Source organism: Sciurus carolinensis, unplaced genomic scaffold (assembly GCF_902686445.1).
Source record: "Sciurus carolinensis unplaced genomic scaffold, mSciCar1.2, whole genome shotgun sequence".
NCBI classification, from domain to species: Eukaryota; Metazoa; Chordata; class Mammalia; order Rodentia; family Sciuridae; genus Sciurus; species Sciurus carolinensis.
In genome coordinates this window covers 262,190-286,392 of record NW_025920223.1, presented here as the reverse complement: position 1 = coordinate 286,392, position 24,203 = coordinate 262,190, and the positions used below count along the sequence as shown (strand labels likewise).

Genomic DNA, 24,203 nt, shown 5'->3' with positions numbered 1-24,203 from the left:
CCTAGGGTAGCTTTTATATACAGGTCTGTGTTCCACCTATGGGGATGTTCTTGAGTACATGAGCATGTTGTAGGCAATATGTGGGAGGAAAAAGTGAGATTTCTCCTGCCTATGCTGTTTGACAGTAAGAAGTGCCCTGATTCATTTCTTTCTATATCCAGGGAAGGTACTGTCCCAGGTGGGAATTGATGTTTGGGAAAATCTATTGTGGTGGTTGTGTACAAAATGAATAACAGATGTCTAATCTAGTAGGTAATAGAAATATGCAAGTCTGTTATGGTGAACCTTGAGCAAGGTGTTAAGAACTCCTCCCTTGTACTTCCACCATGGCTTCATCTGCTCTTAATCAGTCTTTCTATTCAATTTTGGTCAGTGTATTACTTTGAGCCTTCCAGGTGGACTCTACCATCTTCTCCTTTCTCCAACTTCTGATATTTAATGTTGTGCCTGAGAATTTATCTTCTGAGACTTGATCCTCTATCTTATTATGTATCTACTATGTGTGGGGTGTGTGTGTGTTGGTGTGTGGGAATGGAACCTGGGACCTTGCACGTGGTAAGCAAGTGCTCCACCCCAGTTCTTCCTATTTATCTCATATTCTTTACTTTGTTTTTATGTTAAAATAAATATCTGCCCATCCTGTGCCTTCTACTCTCAATTCCCTAAAAACAACCACTTTCCACTCTTAATTCTTTCTACTGGCCTTTCTACATAACAGCTTATTCTTCTGCACCATGAGTTTCCTACTTTTGAGTACTCATTACAGAGGGGTAACTAGATATTTTTTATACTCCTTGCTGCAAACGTTCCCATCACATAACACTGCTCTCTTCCCTTGTCCCCATAATTTAATAATAATAATTTTAAAGTAGAAATACAGATCTGTGAATGCATCACATGAGGAGAAGCCTCATCAGGAAGGGTCAATTTATCAGGTATTGAAAGTTTTATTCTAATATGCCTATTATTTCATTTAGTCTGGAAAAATAGTTTCTTTTAGTAATAAATTTAAGGGAAATTATTTTGTAGGTGTTCAAGTTTTATGAGAAGATTGAAGAAAATACATCTTTAATTGGTAAGAGAAGAGGAATCCTAGAATATGGTAGAGGACTTGCCTCTGATGGCCATGGATAACATGGCAACCAATGAGCTCAAAATATCAAGGTGGTGTGTCATTCCAGAGGTGGTACTGCTGTGTGTGTGTATAGCTGTAGAATCAGGGTGTTGACAATCAGTTGCTTTCAGAATCACTGTTCTTCACAACCTTAGCATATTCTTTATATGGATTAACATCAGTCTGGAAAATGTGGATCCCTGACCGATTAGGCCTATCTGGGAAGAACATGAGAATTCAGCACTGTAAATGTCTTGAATGCACCTTCAATGCTGTTTATCTGAGAAGGCAACCAAACTGCTGCTTGAAGAGGAGGAAGCTGTTCCTTTCTTAATGCCCAGTATTTGTGGTGTTCTGCTCATTGCACAGAGTTCAACCTCAGATAGCCAAGGTGAAGAAAAATGTAGTGTAGAGGGGAAAAACTGCATCAAGAGTTGCAGATGTTTGCTTAAGTATGTGTTCTAATTCTGATAAAACATGTAAATATGTGTTTTGTCATTCATGTACCACATAAGGCAGAACAAGCTTCTAGGGAAAGGTGCTCATTCAGGCAACTGCAACTCAGGCTTAGATTTCAGTTTTCCATGTCATCTAGTGTAAATATACTTGCAATCTTAGTGTATAGAAGGCAGAATTTTTGCATAGTTTGAAGGAAAAATATTCTCAAATGAAAAATTCATCATAATTGGAACTTGCCAGAAGTGAAGGCTTTTGTCTATAACCAGTAAAAATCCAGCATCTGATACAAGTAAACAAATAATTCAATCATTATCTTGTAGACCTACCTAATCCCACTACCTCTCTCTAGACCCAGAAAAGACAAAGATTATAGAGGCTTCAGGAATAGTTAATAAGTGTAATGAATGTGCTGCTTGTTTGTTACAATTGTGTCCTGTTCTACAATTCTCTGCTGAGTGGAACAATGATCCCTTCTGTAACAGAGGCAGGAGGATTCTCTGAGCCCTGGAGTTTGGTGCCTGACAAATAACACAATCCCCCACCTAGAATTAAAAAATGATCACAGAACTTAAAGGTCACATTCAAGGGAGGTCAAGGGTCCAGGACCTCTGGGAAGTGTTTTTACATCAGCTCAGAGACAGGATGGACTGGTCAAAAAAACAATTTTTATAATCAGTTACCACTTTCTGAGGGATAATTTGGGTGTTCAAGAAGTGGTAAACAACAAAGTAACCGATTTATATCAATGAATTAGAATAATAAAGTGCATTAAGCTCATTTGAATTTAATAATATAGGTGGTTGGATGGTTTAGCTTGTAAATTTATTCATGCTTAAAGGCAACATGTAGGTGAATGCTTCCTTGGAAAATCTTCCTCATGAGCAAGAGAGAAGTTCACAGACTCTGATTTAACCATGTTCTTCACTAAGTCAGGGTCACTCCAGCCTCAGAGACTGGGTCAGTCAGGACTGCCTCTCCCAAATCTATAGTCCTATTTTCTATTTCTATGTCTTGAAAATAAACCTAAAAATAGAAGAAAAGAAAAAATGTTATCTTATAAAAATAAGAAAGTGCACAGAACAAAAATTGAAAATGAAAATGACTAATAGAAATACTAATGCAAAATAATTGTATTTCCCATGGGCAGCCAAAGTGTAATGATATGACCTAAGTAATCTACCTCTGCATATCTAAATTATTTCATATGGATACACTGCATATTGCTGTCCTGGAACACATCATTTAACTGTACCATGGCAACAATAGCCCTAACCTAATTATAACAAGCTTGCAGCAGCTGGTCCTCGGAACCATGGTGTATTTAGTGATCATTCATCAGGTACAGGGATTGCATCCTGATTGTCTCTTGAGTGCACATTACTGGTCTATCTCTGCCCAAGGTTTTGGCACCTTTCCTGCACATGCTCCAGGTGCCCAGGTCTCAGGACTTCAGAGTCACTCCAACAAACAGCTCCAAAGTATGTGGCTCCTGTGTGCACCACATGCAAGGGAGTCCTCAGGTCTGTGTGGATGAAACCTGCAGGAGGGCAGACGGGCCAGTCCAACTTTGCTTCTGTTCAAGGTGACTGGAGCAGGGATGGCACATATCATGGTTTCCTCTTTCTCCTCCCGCATCCTGGCCCCAGGTCTCCAGGCCTGTGTGGATTGACTGCAGCTTGGTAGCATCCGAGCCCTTCTCATGCCTCTTTCTCTGAGGGTGTGTCTGACTGCGTCTGCCAGTGGAGGCTGGTAGGTTTTGGGTTTCTGGGGACTCCATGAGTGGAGGGATGGTCTGGCACATGGAGTGGGGCCAAGGGGACACTGCCTCAGGAGTCTCAAAAGAGCAACTTGGTGGTAATCCCCAGTGGCTTGGGAGTTGGACCTAAGGTGTGAAGAGAAGAACCTTCCCCATATGTGGACATGATGCTGTTGCCTGACCTCACTTCCCAGTGCAACACATCGGAAAATGTAGGAGCACGTGGCAGGATTTGTTGCAGTCAGGAAGCCAAACAACCCAACCGTCTCCACCCGGCCCCTCTTCCCTGCATATTCCCTCAGAGAACATAGCCATTTTCTTTTCTTGGTTAAGGATCCCATTCAATCTGCACCCAGCCCTGTCCTCCCCAACAGCCAACGGTGGAGCGCTGGAGGAAACCTGGGTCCTGAGAGAGCTCTGTCCATGGCCCTGGAAACTTCAGAGTTTCCTTCAGTCAAGGGGCTGGGGGAAAAGGATTAAATGAGAGTGTGCCTAGTTCCTGCTAGGGACAACCTCACCAAGCCAGACCCATGGCCAGAGAGCCCAAACAGGGAGAATTCCCTGCCTCCAGAAGGGCACATTCAGGCCTCATTTTCAGAAGAGTATTCCCCAGAAGCAAATTAGGCAGTGAATAAGTTCTTATGTCTCAAAATACATCACCAGCAAACTCCCCAGCCCCCAGGTGGAGAGCTCATCCCTTGATGGGGTGCTCTGGAGTAAGAGAGTTTGATCCAGGAAATGTGTTTATCATACTAGTGGGACTGGTGCTGGCAACAGCTGTGTCTTTGCTGTGAATAGGGTGTATGCATGTGAAGTGAGGTGGAACATTACTCCCCATCTGGCAGCCCAGGGCCTCTGGTGAACCAGAAGCCACACCAGGAGTGAGAGGAAAGTTTCAGCCCTTGGAGGAGAAGGAGTCAGGAGAAAGGAGATGGCCAGACCAGTGGACCTGTGGATAAGTGTAGGGGACAGAGGAGGAGCTCAGACCCCAGGTGAATGATTACAGACAGCACCCAGGTCAGTGCTTTGCACCACGAACCATTAGGGTGTTTAGAAGGAAATTAGAGGGTATGTGATGTAGGTCTCCTCTCTCAAGTTCACTCTTACTGTCCTGTGCAAGTGCTGCTGCCCTTCGGGTCACATACCACACAGACTTGGTCTGAAAGTTGATAGATGGGAAGAACAAACTCTGTGATGGAGAGAATGCAGAGATTCATGGTGCAGCTGAAGAAGCATGAGGGCCACTTACAGCCCCCAGCAGAACTGGTGACCCTGGCAGGCATGCTGTGCCAAGACATGCAGGATGACCTTGGAAAACACAGTCATTGATTGCTACCATTCTGGAGATCCAGCTCTACCTGCACCTCCTGGACAATGTGGATGTGGTCCTGCTGTTTGCCTGTGTCCTGGTCTAGCAGGAGAAGCTGCAGGCAGCCTTCTGGCTTCTAGATGTAAGCCTGAGTGGTAGGGCAGGGTGCAGAGGGAGGTGGAGGCTGCTTCCACTACACCCAACAGGACATAAGCTCAGGGTGACCTACCCTCACTGGATAAACTTTAACTTGATTGGAAACAGGAAGTAAACTACCTCATCAAGTCCATGTTCAGTGGTCATCCTGTGCCATACTGTGTTAAATAATGAAAAAAAAATCAGTGGATAACACATGGTCCACCTTTGGAGAGCTGTGTCCTTGTCAACAAGGTGGTCTTATAAACTCAGGGTCTCAGTCTACAGTAAGTTTTGTTAGAAATAAGGAAGTGTCACACAAAATGATACTATGCCCAAAAATGAGTGGGCAAGGTAAACCTTTAGTTCTAGTAGAAGGCTATGCTACCAGAACCTGCCTAGCAAGTGCCTGGGTGAGTTGTCCATCTGCTTTTATCTCTAACCTAATGCAGTGCTGCCCTTCACTCTGACTTAAGGAGTTTGGGGTTACAGTCTACTAAATTGACTAATTTTAGAATTAGGGCAGGGAAGAAGATAGGGTTACAATTGGATCCAATTAAGTCTGAATACTAGATTCTGAAAATGAACTACCAGGTTTTCTATTTCTGAAAACCAGAAGTGTTTCTCCAGTCATCTGGTGGTACATTGGATCTCAGCATGTTTGGCATTACCACCTGACCTTATTGATAGAAAGCCACTTGTAACCTTTATTTGCCCATCTACTATGAGGATTTTACTTCATGCTCCTCTCTAAACAGTGGTGTTTATAATTAGTGTGTCTGGGTGATGCAGGGCAGGTTCCAAATAGTTATATGTCTGGCCCAAAGGGGATATTTTGGGTACCAGGGATTGAATCCAGGGACAATTAACCACTGAGACACATCCCAAACCTTTTTTATTCATTTATTTTTATTTTTAATTTTGAGACAGGGACTCACTAAGTTGCTTAGGGCCTTGCTAAGTCCACCCATCAGCCAGAGGAATCTGTAAAGAGTACAGAACCCCCAGGGACTGTCTCTGGGCCTGCTCACTTTTCAGTCCTGTGTCTGGGCTCCCAGTTGCCTTAGACAGTAAGTGAACTCTTCCCTCATCCTAGAACTCCCAAGACATTTCTGTCTAGGACCTATTGATATTTTTCTCCCTCTTCCAGAGACTGCAGCCTGTCTTCATCTTGCTGAGGAGAAGCCCCAGAGGGTTATAACCTCAGTCATGATGGCTCACAGGTATGTCTGATGATGTAACTTGGAGCTGAGGCCAGAGGAAACATGGCCACCATACCTAACATGGGCAGAACCTGTCCTGTGCAGGAACTTCTTACCAGAGTCAAGTCCTGCATCTGGGTCAGGGCAGGCAGGAGTGTCCTGAGGTGGCAGAGGGCCATGGAATCACAACCTCAGAAAGCAGGGCATATGATTCCCAGTACCTTCTGCCAGTTCAGTGGATATGGTACCAGAGGTAACAGGGTGGGCTGTCATGGTTGAGTAAATGGAGGGACCTCACAGAGTACTGGAAGTACCAGCTTGTGTGCCCTTGGTTGTTAGTCATATCTGGCTCAGGATGAGTGAGCTCTCACTGGGCAAGGATAGGGTCACCTTTATCCCACTCAACTTTGAACATTCCTAGCATCTGAGGGTCTGGCCCTACTGAGTGGTCATTCACTTAAGGTATGGGTCAACAACTGCCCCATTGGGACTAAAACTATAGTGCTGAATGTGATATCACCCTAGCTATACACCCAAAATTGATTTGTCAGGTCTCTCTCTCCATGCCTTAACTTCTCACCTGTGCAGCTGATAACCATTCTCTGTTGGGAAATGTGAAGGTTGTCAAGGTGGGTTGACAGGTCTGGCTACTTGGGGGGTGAGGTGAGGTTCTCAGCACAGCTTGAAAAGTGCCTGGGTGTTCAGGACAATTCCTCAGAGACTTGTGGGCACTGTAGTACCTGCTGTGCTTCACCACACTGTGGATTTGATGATCATTGTGTTCAATCCAGGACATTACTCCCTTCCCCAGGATTGGTTTGCAGGGTTGGCAGCCAGGGAGCTGAGGGCAGCCAGGATTGGGCATGTTCTTCTTTCAGAATTTCCAGGTGCCAGGAAGCAGCAAGGAGCTAGTGAAGCTCTGGAATGACATCCACTACCACATGGATGTGAGGAGGCTGGGTGTGGTGGTGCTGAACAACCTGTAGAGATACTGCTGCAGAAGAGGTTCTGTGGATATATGTCTGCTCTGGTTCCAACAGGGATGCCAAGGGGTTGGATGTACCACCAAGGCCCAAGTGGGGGACTGGTGGAAGGAGCAAGAGTTTACAGCCACAACATCATAAGCAGTATGGTATCAGTGTTTCTTGCTTGCAGTGAGCCAGGCCCAAGCTGCACTCCCCCTGCCTCCTCAGGCCTAGGTGGCTGAGGTCATCTTTATGATGCTCTCCTCCTATCTGCTACCTGAGTCTGGGTGGGTGATAGAGCCTGTGGCCAGTGACAGTGGACATGGGTGGCAAGTGTGTCTCATATCTGGGCCTCAGGGAGCCTCTCAGCATGATAGAAATGGAAGTGTGGCAAGGACTGAACAGGAGTAAGTCATGGAGGGAAGTACTGGGAGGCAATGGGAAGGCAAGACAGGTTGCAACTGGGTGATCAGGAAATAAGTCTCAGGAGAAAAAATAATTATCAAATACTTAGAACTAAAGAACAGTCAAACATGGGATATAGCTAATGCAGTAACAGTAATTTAAAACACTTGTTAGTTAGCAAGTTACAGTGGAAATTCATAAAGTAAGCATTCAATACAAGAAATGGGAAATTAATATTAGAGAAATGGAAGGACAGAAATAATAAAGACAAGGATAGAAATTCAAGGACAGAAAATAGACAAAAGAAAGAACTGGCAAATGTGCAGTAGATTCTTTAAGAAGACAAAGTAGATAAACTTTTGGAATTAAAGATCATAAAAAAAGGCAAAAAGCACAAGTGAACATTATCAGGAATTCACAAATTCACAGTAGAATTCATTAGAAAAATGTAAAAAGCCCATGAGAAACTTGATGTAAAAAAATTTACAGCAGATGAAATAGACAAATGTATAAAAATATAAACTATCAAAACTTTCAAAAAGTAATAGAAAAAAGGAAACCTGTGTGTGGTATAATAAAACTAAATATTTGGTCTTCATACCCAGATCCAAGCTCAGAGCTGCTAAAATCTTTGGGATTTTCCTGAGTGAAAAGAATGTCTCTTGTTCTTCTAAAGTTTGGGCTAAAAAGGTGAAGCCTGGTGGTGCCCCTGTGGCTTGGAGATACATGCTGGTCACTGGGAACTGGGGCCTTCCAGCTTCATTCCCTGACCTCCAGAGCAAGGAGAGGGGCAGAGACTGCATTTGATCACCAACATCCAGTGATTTATCCATCATTGTGAATAATGAAATTTCAGTACCACCCTCAAGGAGTTCCTGGGTTGGACAGCATATTCGGGTGTTGGGACAGTGGCACACTTGGGAAGGGCCTGGAAGCTCCATGCCCTCCTCCCCTCAGGCCTCACCTCTATACATTTTCCATTTGGCTCTTCTCAGGGGTCCTTTGTAATTACACTGTAATTAGAAGTAGAATACTTTCTTCAGTCCCAAAAGTCATTCTAGAGAATCACTGGATCTGAGGATGATTGCAGGAACCTCCAAGTTTGCAATCAGGGGATGGGGGTGCAGGCAACCTGGGGCACCTGCCTAGCCCCATTAGCATCTGACATTGGGTGGGAGTTGTTGTATGGGACTGTCCCTTAACTTATGGGATCTGAACCAACCATAGATGTCGGAATTGAATCAAATTGTTGGGCATTGTCTCCTCCAAATTCACATATTGAAATCTGAGACCCAAGGTGATGGCATTAGGAGGTGGACTTTGGTGAGGTGATTTGGTCATGAGGACATGAAAATAACTCAGATTAAAGGCCTAAATGTGAGAAGGCAAAATATTTAAAAAAATATGGACTTTTTAGGAGAAAATATAGGAGAATGTTTTTAGGACATTTAGAGAAAGATGTGGTAAGATTCCAACAGCATAATATACAGAATAAGAAATAAATTTAACTTTGAAAAATTTAAAGTTCGTAAGCCAAAAAGATATTGTGACAAAGTAGAAGGACAAGCTGTACTCTGGGAGATGTTTAAAAACTACCACACTGCTCAGTTAATATGGGATGGGTGGAAGGAAGGAAGGAAGGAAGGAAGGTAGGGTGGATGGATAGATGAATGGTTGGATGGGTGGGTGAATGGGTAGATGGGTGGATGGGTAGATGGAAGGGTGGATGGGTAAATGGGTGGCTGGTGGATGAATGGATCAGTGAATGAATAGACAAATGAATGAGTGGAGGGATGAGTGGATGAGGGGACTAAAAGAGAGGTACCTATTTAATTATTCTGCCTGTCCTGGTGATGGGAAGGAAGACTGAGTGGGCTTTGTTTGTTTTTACTGTTTTTACATAGGGTATTAATATAAAATCTGAAGTAAAGTAAGACAGATCAGGAGACATCGCCATTAGAAAGATAATTTTATTCACAGTTCCCAGAGAGGGAGGACACACACCACAGGGAGGGGGTGAGGACATAGGGGGAGCACCAGGGTCTGTTGTGAGGCAGAGGGAGGGAAGGAAACTGTGGATAAGTGTCTTTATTGTGGTTCTCCTACAAAGAAATGGAAAAGGCAGGGCATACAGGCTTAGACTGGCTAGTTTGAGTAATTTCTGGGTGCTGTGGTGCATGTAACTCTACCACCTCTCTGGTTCCTGGCCCTGGGATGACAAGGGCAGTGTCAGTTGTGGCCTCCATGTGAGCCCAGTAAAGGAGATAGTGGGAGTGCCTGCCCTGGGCAGGTTGTTGTGTATTTGGGAATCATGTCTCCTGAGTGGGGGTGTTGTGTGGAGGAGAGGAGGGAGGCAGGAGGCCATGGCAGGTGGCCCAGGCAGGTCATGCAGTGGTCCATGACAGGTCACATCCTGTGATCAGATGCAGGGCAGGTGTGGAAACCAAGTTTGTAGAAACCAGAGGATGGTGCCCAAGCCCCTCCCCTCCCTGTCTCTTTATCTCTGTTTCCCAGTGAATGTCTGCCCCGTCTGTAGCCTCAGGACACAGAATGGAATCAGAGTGCCCAAAACAAGAGTTCAGTTATTGGCATACCTTATTTTTGGTGCCTGGAACCCAAGCCCAGCAAAGCCTTCCCAAGCCATGGTTCCTGCCTTCACCTGTTGTGGCAGATAAGGGACAGACTTAGGGAGGCGATGCCCATGCCCCACCTCAACCTCTAATGTGGATCAGCCCATCTCTGCCCACTTGCCTCACAGGCCAAGACCAGCTTGTTTCCAGAATACTTTTCAACAAAGTCCCCTACATGTGCAAATTGCCTCTGGATTGGGTGAGTGAAATCTAGCCTGGACTGATTTTTGATTATTCATTTGTGGTGCTGGGGATGGAACCCAGGGCTTTGCACAATGTCCCAATGTTGCTACCAGCCCTATGGACTGCCTTGTAGTAGCAATTTTGTGACATTCAAATGGCAGCCCAGCTGTTAGGTTTTCTGCTGGGAGTGGTGTTCTGACACAGGCACTCCATTAGCCTGTGACATATAATGCCCAGACCAGCATAAGGGTGCCTCAGCCCACTCTGCCTCCAGCATCCATTGTGCAAGGAGTCAACCTGGATGGAGTGGCTCCTCCCAGGCTTCAAATTAGGGAGGTTACTCTCTCTGGATTCACCTGGCCAGGCCTGGATTCACCCACCCAAATCTGGAGCCACTAGGAAGCCTCTGCTTCTTGGAAACATTTGCTTAATCACCTAGTGAGCCCTTCTACACAGCAGGCACTTCCAGAGAGCCCAAGTGTAACTAAACTAGTCCCCATTCTCAGCAGCCTGCAGGCTGGAGGGTCATAGAAAACCAACCACCCAACATGGAAGGAGCAGGACCAGCTCTGTCATTTGCAGCCCCTGGTGCAAAATGCAAACCCAGTGTGGGTGATCAAAAATTACTGAGAACTTCAAGTCCATGAGGGTGGACAAGTGAACCCAGCACAGGGTCCCTGCTTGAATACAGTTGGCTTTGGGGAAGAGGCAGGAGGCCAAGGTGTGTGAGAAGTTGTATCTACCCAGGCAGAGGGAGAAGGGACAGGGATGAGGGCCTCAGGGAGGAGAGGGGAGGCACTATTTAAATCCTGTTATTGCAGAGATAATATCAGAGCCTTGGAAGATGAAAAGTTGTTGCCAGGTGGGAAAAGTCAGGACTGGGATGGAGCAGGTGAGTAATCCAGGTAGACAGTAGCCACTAGAAGCACAGGAAGTAGGAGGCTCTGGCCTCCTCGGATCTGCAAGCAGCTCAGGCCAACCTCAGGCAGAGGGTCTCGGATGGTAGATCAGTTACCTGTGCCACCTGACAATTTTCCCCTTCCCTGAGCAGCTAGAAGCTATGCTATTTTTTCAGAGCTTCTAGTTGTCAGGAACAGGGTGTGGCTCATTGGTTCTCATAGGTTGCAGTCAAGTTGATGGTGGGGTTGGAGTCATTTCCAGGTTGACCTGAGGGAGGGTCCACTGCCAAGCTTTCTCATGTGGCTATTGGCAGGATTCAGCTCTTTGCTGGCTGGTGGCCAGGAGCCTCCCTCAGTTCCCTGCCCTGTGGGCCTCTCCAAAAACCTACTTTGCTCCAGTATGACAGAGGAGAGAGACTGGGGTCAGGAAGAGCCACAGTATTTTTATGACCCTATAATTGGAAGTAACAGTCCATCACTTTTGCTCTATTTTCTCACAAGAAATGTGGTGTCAGGTCCAGCCCACACTCCTGAGGTGGGGGATCATCATGCTGCTAATGGGGCCAGCCTGTAGCACCCAGTGACTATATGAGATTCAAATCCAGGTGTTTGTCTGGGAAAAAAAAAAAAGGTTACAGGTGTGGTTAACACTTGTAGTCAGCAGACTTTAAGTAAAGGAGAACAGCTTTGAAAATGTGGGTGGGTCTCATTCAATCAGTCCCAGCCTCAAGAACCAAACTCAGCTTTCCTGAGGGAGAGAATTCTGTGTCTGCTCCTGCTTGAGTCTCCAGCATTTGCCTGCCTGTGACTTCTTAAAATAAATCTGTTAATATTTACACATACATATTCTATTGGTCCTGTTTCTCTGTGGATATGGGCTCGTGCCTGGGAGGAAGCATCATCGAGGCTGTTCTGGAGGCTGCACTGCTGGTTCAGTTCCCTGGGGCTGCTGTAGCAGAGTGCCACAGACTGGAAGGCTTGCACAGCATACATTTATTTCCTGTCAGTTCTGGAGGACTCAAGCCTGACATGGTACTGTGGTCAGCATTGGTGTCCTTGATTTTCAGATGGCTGTCTACATGTGTCTTCCTCACAATGTGTCTAGATTCCCTATTTCTTCTCATGAAGACAACCACCAGTCAGGTTGGACTAGAGATGGCCTGGGTGACCTCATTTTGACTTGGCTGCCACTATAAAGACAGTATCTCCAGGAGGACCACAGAGGAGTGAGGGGCAGCAGCCATGGGTGGTCCAGGGGGAAGGTTAACTGGCCCCAAATGGAACTGAAGAAGAAGTCGTTCAAGTGCTGGTGAGTGTCAAACAGAAAGAAGCAACTGATGCATCAGATGATCAGGGATGTGATAGATGAAGGGCTGATCACACAGCATCACCTCAAGAAGCAGGCATCCAGTGCATGTGCCAATATTACTCTCTCAGGAAAGAAATGCAGAAAACTCCTGCAGCAGATCTGGCTTGCTCAGAAAGAGAAGGCAGCAATGGAAGTGGAAATCCCTTCAAAACCAGCCAGGACTAGTAAACCACAGCCCAAATGACAAAAGAAGATCAAAACCCCCTCAGGATGTAGACATGAAGAATCTTGAGGATGAGAGCTAAAGCCCTTACCTCTTCCATCAGATTTTCAACTGGAGTCAACAGGATTTCAGAGGGTTTTGAAGAAAGCATTACCTGCTTTCACTCATCCCTGTTCCTCTTACATGGTGGCTTACTGACTTCCCCTGGAGGGATATGTTGGGAGGGAAGAGGGTAGAAAAGAAAGATTCAAGGGGACCCAACTTCTGTTTATAATAAATCCCTAGAGCTTTGACTGATTTGTGTAATAAAGTGTAGAAATGGTGGATGGGCCATGAAAAGGTCTATGGGTGTGGATGGAGACAGTATAGAAACACAGAATTACTTGAGCAAAAATAATGAGGAGCTAGTCTTTGATGACCTGGTCTCTGTATCTCTCCAACTTTCCATTTCTGACAATAATAGAGATTATTGTAGGAATGACATGGGGGTAAGGATCCTAATCCCAGTCTTGCCTTGGCCCCTGTGTGACCAGGATGGGCAAGCCACTTTACTTCACATTCATCTTGCTTCCTTCACTGGATTATGCTTTTAATAATATCAAAAAAAAAAAAAAAAGACTATCTCCAAATACAGTCAGCCATAGGTCCTAGGGTTAGGATTTCAACATATGATGCTGGGATACTCAGTTCAGAGTACTCACAGACACATTGCCTGCTTACCACAGTCTGTATGATCAGTGTGAGCTTCCACAACAAAACACTATAAACAAGTGGCTTAAAACACACATGCACTTAGGTTCTCACAGAACTGGAGGCTGAAAGTCTGAGGCCAGGGGCGAGCCTGTCGGGTCTGGTGAGGGTTCTCTTCCTAGCCTGTTCATATGGAGGAAAGAGAAGGTGATGAATTTCTCGGGTGTCTCCTCTCTGGGCACTAATTCCATCATGAGGGCCACACCCTCATGCATTCATCTAACCCTAATCACCTCCCATGTTTCCATCTCCAAATAGCATCACCTCAGGAGCTAGGGCTTCCATGTGTGGATTTGGGGGCAACCTGGGTTTGCTGTGGCTCATGCAAATGTGAGCTGCCATTGACAGTTGCCCACCAATCCCTTCCAGGACCAAGAATCTCCAGACTGGGGATACCTAAGCGATGGCCACTGGCACTGACAAGCCTGGTCAAGCTGCCCTGGGGCTTGGGTACCATCTGCTGCCTAGACTGAGAGAAATGCTGGTCACAGGAGGCCAAGTCACCTGGAAGCTGGGAGTTTGTTGATGCTTCAGTGTTGGGAGGAGGGGATTCCAGGGAGACCCACTGATCCTTTTCAAAGGTTCTTGTCATTGATTCCCCAGTCCAGGGTCTTCTCCAGCAACTGAGTTATCAGGTTGCACAAAGAAACCCCCCAGAACGTTCCTGGTCTTTGGCATACATGCATTTCCCCAGGTCCACTGGCACCTGCTGCCTTGTGCTCCCTCCTGGGGACTCTACCCACCAATGGAAGTGTTTGAGAACCTTCCCTGCCTCCATCCTTGTCCTCATCCTTGTCCTAGCTGTGTTTCGTACCCCCAGATGAGGGGATAGGCAACCCTGGTGCTGGACTGGCCCCTGTTAACATGTACAGCCCGGGGCTGGTGAGGTCTTTAAGACCCCCAAGGTTACTCGACTGGCTGGGGCCAGTTAAGCCACAAGCAGAAATGGCAGCCCTGTGTGTGGAAGACTGCGCTGATGGATTCAGAGTGCTACCCCATGCCACCACCTGACCTGGGATTCCTTTGGTCATGTCTCACGGGAACTGTTTCTGGGCATTCCCTGGTTAACACCATCCCAGCCAGGCCCTTCCTGGAGCACTGCGTGTCCTGCTGTCATTTTGCACACTTCTCTGGAACCGGTATTCCGAGAAATGCAGAGACCTTTGAAAAGAGAATCGAAGCAAACCCCAGTATCAGCATGTTGGATCAGGGCATGAAGCCCAAAAAACAAAACACACAGATGATGTGCATACACTGGGATATTTAGATAAAATCACATATATTTATTCACATGCCAGGAATATGTGCCTACTAATATCACGTGTTTTGAAAGCACACAAACACACATCGATCAAAGTTGCAAAAATCTGAAGTGTAGAAATCAATGCTGATTAGGCTCCTACTTTGATTAACGAAAATAAATATCAAATTTACAGAGAGGTGCCTAGGAGGGACACTGGCTGAACCTGGTATGAGACTGCTCTCATCTTTGCTGGATCTCAGATCAGAATGGTGTTTCCTGGGAAGAAGGCCCTGCAGTGGACAAGGCTGGTCTGCCATTTACCTATACCTACATGTTACCTGCAGGTAGGTGGCTCCCAAATCTACAATGACAGCCCTGACCCCTCATTTCCCATGCACCCCCAACTGGTTGCCTGAGCTTAGGCACAGTGATGCCTAGTGGGGTGCAGGCTCTGTTCAAGGCCAGAGGGTGTCTGCCATGTGGCCAGCACCTGAGGATGGCACCTTCCTGCCTCCTCTCATCCAGCCCTGTGCTCTGGGCTGCAGGTCTGGTCCACCCTGGATGAACTTTCTTCAGAGCATTATCCAAAGGGCTAGAAAAATGGGTCCCTCTCTAGCCACAACTTCATGCCAGGAGACGAGCAGGGGCAAAAGACTGTGGGGTTCTCCTGGGGTGGTCACAACAAAGTGCCACAAACTGGGTGGCCAGATAAGGCATGCTCTCATGGTGCCAGAAGCCAGAGGCTGGAAAGCAGGAGTTGGCAAAGTGAGCTCTCTCGGGGGCCCTGGGAGAGAAGCTATTCCAGGCTGTCCCAGGGACACTCCACCTCACCAAGCCACAGCTAAGCTATTTACCTGTCCTTTCTAGAAAGGAGAGGAGAGGAGAGCAGAGCAGCATTCACAAACTGCCCTGGGTCACTCCATCCTGCAGGCACCCCCTGCTTCTTCCTGTGATCCCCTGTCCCAGCAGCACAGATGAGATGGAGCATACTGGGGAGCCCTGTAGCTGCACTGAGTGCCATCTGTCTGAGGATGGCTTCCTTGGGCTGCCACATACCAGGAGCACACAGAAGTCCCCAGGAAGCCTTGGGGGCTGACAAGTTGGGACCACAGGAGGCTCAGATGGGGCTCTGCCACTGGCCAACTGTGAGGCCTGGGTCAGGTGCTTCTCCTACACAGCCTCAGCCTTCCAGAGTATCAGCAGGTTGGAGGGATGCTTCTTGCCAGGTGGCATGGATTGAATGTGTGCAAGTGTCCCCTGATGAAGCTCCCTGGGCAAGAGCCACGATGACCTTGTCCATCAGTGTGTCCCTGCAACTGCAGTCAGGGTCTGTTCTTCAGCAGGTGCCCAGCCTAGGTGAACGAATGAAGGATGGCAGGAGAAGTCTGAAGTGGAACAGTAGTGGGAGGGAGGGACAGCCTCATGGGAGGATGAGAGGACAAGAAACTATGAGGGTTTACCAACATCTGGATAAATGTCCCCTGGGGTCAGTCACAGCTATAAGAAATTTACAATTATTAATTCAACAAATGCTCACAACTGCCTTGTGAAGTTAGTGTCATTGTTATATCCATTTTACAGGTGGGGAAACTGAAGAACAGAGACTGAGAGACTTGTTCAAAGTCCCAGCAGCTGACAGGGCAGAAGACAGAGGCCAGGACTAGACCTGGCTGTGGACTCCAGGCTCTTAACCTCTGCAGTCCTCTGCCTTCTTGCATTCAAATGGCCCAAGCTCCCCACCCCAAGGAGCAGAGGAGGAAGGTAGAGTTGAGCCGGGATCAGAGGCAGGAGAGGAGGGCTTCATCACACTGGGAACCTGATCCTCATCGCCAGCCTGGTAGCATGGCCCAGACTGCAAACCCCAATGGTCTCATGCACCTGTGTGTGGCTGACCACAGAAGTTTGTGAAGGAATGAAGACAAACACTGAGGCTTCAGAACAGCTGTCTGGAGAGACCAGTGCTCCACACAGAATCCCAGTGTCTACACATGAGAGAGGTGGGCATCATCTCAGGGCCCCCCGGGACCCTGCAAATGGGCGGGGGGGCAGCAGGTGGTTCCCACAGGCAGCGGCTGGCCATCACTTTCCCAAACTCCCCTTAATTTAGACTAAGTGGGATTTAGCTCTGTCTTACTAAGGCCGAAATTTGAATCACAGACGATAGGGTGGTTTCTAAAACAACTTTGAAACTACATGCAGAAAAACATCTAGCAAAACAGAATTTGCCAAGTCAAATTTCTTGTGCTTCTAGAATAAAGGGAAGGAGACAATTTGCAATCAACACTTCCATCGTGTGTGAATGAAGAGGTTTGAGGATAATGGAAAATTTAGTGCTCATTCCATTCGGGACCCAACATGCCAGCCAAACCCAATGGTGCACTGACCCCAGACACTGCCTGCCTTTCCCACCAGGCACCTCCCAGCCACGCTTATGGACCCAGACTGACCTGGTTTCCCCTTCCCTGCCCCTCTGCCCGCCGCCATCTCCCTCTCCTCTGAACTCCTGCAGACCTTCATGAACAGCACCTTTCTGATTTCTTGCTGTCTTGGAGGAACTGGAATCTCTGTTCCACTTTATTGAGCACTTACTGTGTACCAGGCACTTGGTACACCTTATTTCTCTTAATCCTTGCACTGCATCCATGCAGATAGTTATCTCTCCTATTTGTTTTTCAAAGTCTAATTTTAATTCAGACTGAACAAACAAGCAGAAAAGTGAGAAAGCTGTGTGTATTAGCAGACACAGATATACCAAGTGTAAAACAGTGGCTTATTAACAGAACTATTTACATGCATATTTACAAGCAACCCTTTTATATACAAGTTTCAGTTACTTGGAAAAAGATTTGACATTAAGTAAAAATACTACTTAAATAGGGCTGAGGTGGTACATTATAGAAGTATTAGAAAAGTGATCCTCAAGGTATATTGATTACAAAGCAGATAAAAACTTGAATGACAAATATCTAGTAAAATTCTCTAACTTAAAATAAAAAGGTCAATGTAACTCATGCTACAATGTAAAAGTGAGAAAATCATATAAATAAAAGCAGAATAATGTTCTAGGCCTTCAGGCAATGAAGTTAGTGAGGTGAAACACAAGAACAATTCTTGAATTAGAATAAATTATCAGTGAAGGGTGAGTCTTGGTTGTTTAGTGGGGGAGTTCTAAGATTTTTTTTTCCATTAATGACATTTTTAAAGCCCTTGGTATCAAATAGCATCTACATATGTAAATCAGTTGTTGATATATTCCAAGACTTTAGAGTTCATGATTGTGATTAGTATGAGACATGTCAAACTGAAATAAAATCTATAATAGTCATACCTAAAAAAGAATGCTATTTTTGCAGTAATATGTATTTCTAGGCTAAGAACTTAAGATATAAATATATAACCAGTTAGCAAAATTTACTTTCAACATTTCATTTATTTCAAAATCAATTTTATTGCAACCAAAACAATGGAATTAACTGTACATGATAAACTATTTTATAAATATAAACATTTTAAGTTATAGAGAATAAAGTTTATTTTGGCAGAGAGTGTTAAACAAAATTAAAGTTGCATACATTAGTAACATAACTCAACATCCTTAATTTGGTATAAGTGTGACACATTTTCTTGATTTCCTGCATTCTGCTAAATCATCATACCTAAACAGTTTTATAAAACTGATATGTTAAAATTTAACTTTATTGTTTTTGCTTATGCTCTGATTCCAAACAAAACTTTTCATAAGCTTCTTCAATATCTAGGTCCATCTCATCATTAATATCATCCAAATATGGATCACCACCCCTGTTCCACCAAATCTGTTCCATTTTCTTCATAATCAGGAAAAAAAGTCCTCTCTTTCAAGTAATTCTTGATATTTCTCTTGGTAATCTGAATCAGCTGCAGTGAAAGGAACACCATCAGTTGTATAAAATGTTGGTTCATTCATAAAGTAGTTAGGATCATTTTCAGGTGTTGCTTCTCCATATGTTGAAGTTGCATGAACTCTACCCCAATTACTTGACTGGAGTTCTACAAGCTTCAAGAGCATCTGTTTTACATCTCAGCTGCAGTTTGCATCCAGGACAACATTTTCAATTCTCTGAATAATTTTTTCCATATCAGTCTTTCCTTTTTCCTTCCAGGCATCTTCCAAAACTGACCCTGTCAACTTCAGTAATTTTACTGCACAAATTAAGCTGTCATTCATAGGATTAGAGAATAGGGCATTCAGCAATTCCCAGAGACCAACCTGAAGGATACATGCTCTTGTAACCTGTACATTTGTTCCCTTGATCTCCAAGTTAAGATAAACTTCTCCCAGAAAGAGTACAAATGCATGAAATCATTTTTGAGTCACTTCATCTCCTTTTGCAACTTGATCTTTAACTTCATATTCAGTCCGACATCTTTGAAGTAGCAATTGGCAAAAGCCTACTCTGTGGGCTTATTGTCAGATGATGTGACAGGTAATTACACAGGCGAACTCCCATATAAGAGAAATTTGGGATAGATGTAGCCTGTTGGTAGATGATTTCCACAAGATCTTGCAAAGCATCATCTGTTGTAACCCAGCCATTCAGGGTCTCTGCAAACTGTTCCATTTCAGTTTCAAAACTGCCAGCCTGCTCTGTAAGATGATTAAAAAAATCCTGAACATATTCTAATAGAGTAGGATAATCCTCACAACCATCCTCGTAGGATTCTGTATAATTAGAAGAATAACCTGATGGGTAAATTTCAGCGGCATTCGCAGACAGTTTAGACATTAACACAGGAGACACAACCACCTGGGGTTTAGCCATTGCTGACTAGGATTTCTGTGGTGAGATTTTATACTGTGGAGTAGGTGAAGCTCTCAGGGGCCTCCTTTGTTCTGGAAGCGCCCCAGGTCAGGGAGGCCCCTGGGAGCCTGCGGTGGCCCCGCTCTGGGCCCCTAGCGGCGGGGCCGTCCTAGGCTGGCGCAGCGGCGGCGGGTGCAGGAAGCCTGGGCTTTGGGCTGTGGCTGCGGCTCTTGCCGCCACCGCTGGGCAGGCCCCACTCCGTTGGGGAACCCGCCGCCCTCAGGTCCGTCTCCTCCATGGCTCAGGACCCAGCTCCAGTCCGACCAGTACCTGGAGCCCAATCGAAACCGTCCGATATGCTTCTCCTCCTCCTCCTCCTCCTCTGAGGGCAGCTGTGCTCCTGGTAGGACACGGAGGAAGGCGCCCAAGGCCGGCTCTAGCCGCTGCGCCTCACTCAGGTCTTATGGAAGAGCTGGGCAGCGGGCCCGTTCCTCCGTGCTTTGGGAGGAGCGGACCACAGGCTGATCCCTGTGGAGCCCGCCTCTCTGTCGCTCCTCTTTTGTAGGTAGACTCTAAGGGTTAGAGAGGTCGGTCCGTTTATCACAGACAGTTCCAGAGGAGTCACCCAAGGAACCTTCACCTGCACTCCGCAGCTTCCAGACAAGTGAGTACGGATGGAAGAGGACCCAGGGCCTGGTGGAGGGCAGGAGCAGACTGCTTGGACCCTGCGGCTGTTTAGACCCGGTTGGGTCCTGTGTTGATTTCCCTCGACCACTCCACACACTGGTGACACCTGCTAAGTCTAGACTGTGTCAGGAACCATGTGAGTGAACGGAACCAAATGGGGTGGTTGTGGAAAAGGAGAGGGAGTCATGGAAGTGACCGCTGCTGTCTGGGGGCATCCTCTGTCCTATGTAAGCTGGGTTCTGAGGGAGAGTAGGAGACTCCTGGAAGGAAGGAGAAAAGATTTCACTGGGAAAGGAAATGACAGTCGGGCGCAGCAAGTTCAGAAAATGGAGTGGGTGAGGGGAGAGGTGGGAGGGTGAGGGCGAGCGGCTTTCTCTGGCATCACGCCAGAGGTACAGGGATGGGGGTGTGGGTGGACACATATGCCCATCTTCAGGACAGTGGGCATGAGCTGTCCCCTCCAGCACCCCTCCATGCCCGCCTTCCAGGCAGCCGTCCACAAGTGTCACCCGTTCCTGCCACACTTGCCCTACTGAGGGCCCTGTCACCTCTCCATGATCTGATGTGACTTGGACATCTCCAGTCTGCCCCCAAGCTCCCCTGCCACCCCAGAATTCCTGATCTTCAGTCCCTTCTCAGAAGAACACTTTAAAAGAACAGAATAAATTTATAGAATCATAAGAAAACCAACTATATTGAAAGACAGTTATTGAAATGTTAAATAATCAAATCTGTGATGTAGAAAGCCACTTCTCACTAACGTGTTAAACAGCTGGACATAGAGAATAACCTCACACCCCAGTGAATTTGCAATGGTGATAAGTGCAAAGGATGTTTCAGGGTCTCTGCCAGAGTCACCATGGGGACACAGCTATGCTTACAATAAATTCGAAAGTACAAGTCATACTACTGAGGCTTTGTGCTTTTGTTGACTACATTGGTAACTGAAGGAAATGCGAGATGTCACATAGAGATTTGTGAAAATAAAGAAGTAATTTTTTTCCTGTCCAAAGTCACAGACTCCCTAAATTCCATCACAAAATCCCATAGGAATCTCAGACACTCCAGGTCAAAGCCCCAGCTCTGCACTAAGAACCCTCCCCATCCTTTCCTATGATTCTCCCTAGACCATCTTCAGAGGAAGGCCCTGGAAGAATGGGATGGCCTCCTTCTGTCTGTTATGGATGTCTGCCCCCTTCAGTATAAAGCAAAATAAGAGGAGTGAGTGAGTTGAGATCAAGGAAGCTAAGCCAATCATCCCCAAGCCCAGGTAAGAAAGGCATGGCTGCTTCTGTCACCCCTTGTGAGTTCCAAGACCCCAGCCCATCACCGCAGTGTATGGTCACCACCTCAGCACATAGCTGAACACTTAACACTTGGCCAAAGAGCAAAGACCCGGAGCAAGATGAAGGAACACAGTGATACCTGAGAATGTGTGGGTACTTCTGCCTTCAAGAGGTGAAGCTTAGCCAGGCACAGTGATGCACATCTGTAATCCCAGTGACTTGGGGGCTGAGGCAGGAGGATCACAAGTTCAAGGCCAGCCTGAGCAACCGAGTGAGATTCTCAGCAACTTGATGGAATGCTGTCTCAAAATAAAAAATGGGAAGGGCTGGAGATGTAGCTCAGTTGAAGATCACCCCTGGGTTCAAATTCCAATACCAAAAAAGAGTTGAAGCTTAAGTTCTTCCCTTTCAGTCTGGGCCGGACTTACAGACACTTCTGACAAATAGATCATGCAAAAATGATGATGTTTCATTTATGAAATTAGGTCATAAAAGGACTGTGCCTCCTTCCCTGCTCCTCCTGAATCAATCATTCCAGGGAAGTCAACTATCATGTTGTGAGAACTCTCAACTAACCCTGTAGAAAGATCTATGTGGCAAGGGACCCAAGCCTCCCACCCACACTCAGAGAAGAAAGGAAACTCCCATTGGGCATCCATGTGAGGAGCCATCTTGGAAACTTTGAATGTCACAGCCTTTGAAATTTTGAATGTCAAGGCCTTGACTGTCAGCTTTATGACAATCTCAGGAAAGGCTGAGTCAGAACCTACCTCAGCTGGGTCACTCCCAGGTCCCTGATTCTCAGAAACCAAGGTAGCAATGTTTATTGGTATAAGCTGCTAATGTTGGAGCATTTTGTTAAGTGTAACAGATTGCCAATATAAAGCATGAAAGTAGTCCTCAGGGACTTGTGGATGAGGGGCCAGAAGAGGGGACTACAGCAGGAGTCACCCTGGGGCAGTCATCCAGAGAGGGAGACCACACAGAGGGCATGGGAAAAATCCTCAGTGTGTGTGCTGAACTGCCCTGCTGCTGAGGCCCAGGTCTCCAGTGCTTCCCTGTCTAATGACCTGTTCCCAGGTGGCCCTGGCAGTTCCCTCAGCTGTGGTGGGGAGAATAAACCACCCAGAGCTGCTGCAGGATCCAAGGAGGTGACTTGTGCAGTGCCTAGGGGTTGCCAGGCACACATAAAGCACTCAGTAAGAGGTGACAAGGACATCTGGGCCCTCTCTCCACCTCCAGCAGGCCCAGACACACAGGCAAGGCTGTCCCTAAAGAAGCCCACCCTCCTCTGACACCCGGAAGGCCTGGGAACCTAAACAGAGTGTCAAGCTGAGACTGGGACACTTGTACACTGCTTGGGCCCTGAGCCGCATCCTGCCCCCACCTCAGTTAACACCTGCTTGGGAAGGGGCCCCAGAGAGCACCTGACCTGGTCCACAATGAGGGGATTATGAACAGAAGCCACATGAAGATGGAGACCACCAGAGGCCCCTCGGTGGATGACTGGATAAGCCCAACATGGTCATTCACCAGGAGGGCTCTGACTCACACGGACAAGAACTGTGCTTGTCACCATGCAGAGAGGTGATGCTCTGTGCAAGAAATTGGTGACAAAGGGCCACTTGCACATGATTGCATCTCCATGAAATATCCAGAAAGGGCAGGTCCACAGGGACAGATGGCAGATGGGTGGTAGCCAGGGAGTGGTGGGGAGGAAGAGTGACCACCCAGTGGCTCTGGGGTTTCCTTGACAGACATGGCAGATGCCCAGCACAGTGCATGTCCTCAGTGCTGCCAAAGTGCTCACCTTAAATGGCTGACCTGTGCTGTGCAGATTTCACCTCAACTTCACAGACAACTACATGGAGATACCACTCACTTTTTACCTGTCAGACTGGCAGGAGTGGGAGTGTGGCCCCCAGGCCATGTCAGGGAGGTTGTGGGGACAGGCCCTCCAGGAGTGGGATGGGGAAGTCGCTCTGCAGGAGCAACATGACCATCAGACCCCTCCCCAAGGCTGGTGGCCTTTGACTGTAGCAACTTACCAGCAGGTATTGGTCCTACAATCACCAGCACAGGCAAGGAATGAAAGATATGTGGAACATGTCACAGCGGTATGTTGGAAGTAACAGAAGTGTTAGGACACTGGAAAGAGCTCAGGCATCTGGGGAACCAGCTGCAGAAATGTTGGTTCTAAAAAGGACAAGACTGTCCCTGTGGCCTCACTAGGAAAGAAAGTAGGAGCAGATAGTGTGTGTGAACTTCATTTGCTTGTACATCTGCAGAAAGAGCTGCAGACACGTGTACATGCAGAAAGCCCCTGGAGACTCACGGAGGGACTGGGAAGGATTCTCCTGGGGATGAGGAAGAGGCCTTAAGGAGCCTCAGGAAGCTCACCTGCCAGCATGCCTGCCCTTTGTGGTGCCCTCCCTCACTGTGGCAGAACTGGTCTGTGTGGGCCTAAGGAGGCAGCACTTCTGGGGCTCCATTGGGCTGAATTATGTCCCCATGAATTCATAGGTTGAGTTCCCAACCCCAGCACCTCAGAGTATGACTGTGTTGGAGACGGGGCCTGAGTTATCATGAGGGTTGTGTGAAACCAGTTGGGTAGGCCTCGATTTCATCTCCCTGGTGTCCTTACAAAAAGAGGACATTCAGACAGACAGGTGCAGAGGGCAGACCATGTGAAACCCTGGGAGATGGCATCTATATGACAGAGAAAGAGGCCTCGCAGAAAACCAGTCCTGCCAAAGCCTTGGTCCCCTTTGGCAATTGTCCTGAGTACACAGGTGTCACTGGGTGGTCTGAGTGGTCCTCTGGTCTGTTCCTTGCCCTCCCTTGGCACCATGCTTGTGGTTTGAGCC

The 24,203-nt window shown here is 46.8% G+C and overlaps 2 pseudogenes; one reads left to right on the top strand and one right to left on the bottom strand.

Annotated features, from left to right (window-relative positions):
- Positions 1 to 6,838: 6,838 nt before the first annotated feature.
- On the top strand, positions 6,839 to 12,671 carry LOC124975202 (uncharacterized protein C11orf98-like; annotated as a pseudogene).
- A 5,413-nt stretch (positions 12,672 to 18,084) lies between these two features.
- LOC124975205 (polyadenylate-binding protein-interacting protein 1-like) lies at positions 18,085 to 19,590 on the bottom strand (annotated as a pseudogene).
- Between the last annotated feature and the right edge of the window lie 4,613 nt (positions 19,591 to 24,203).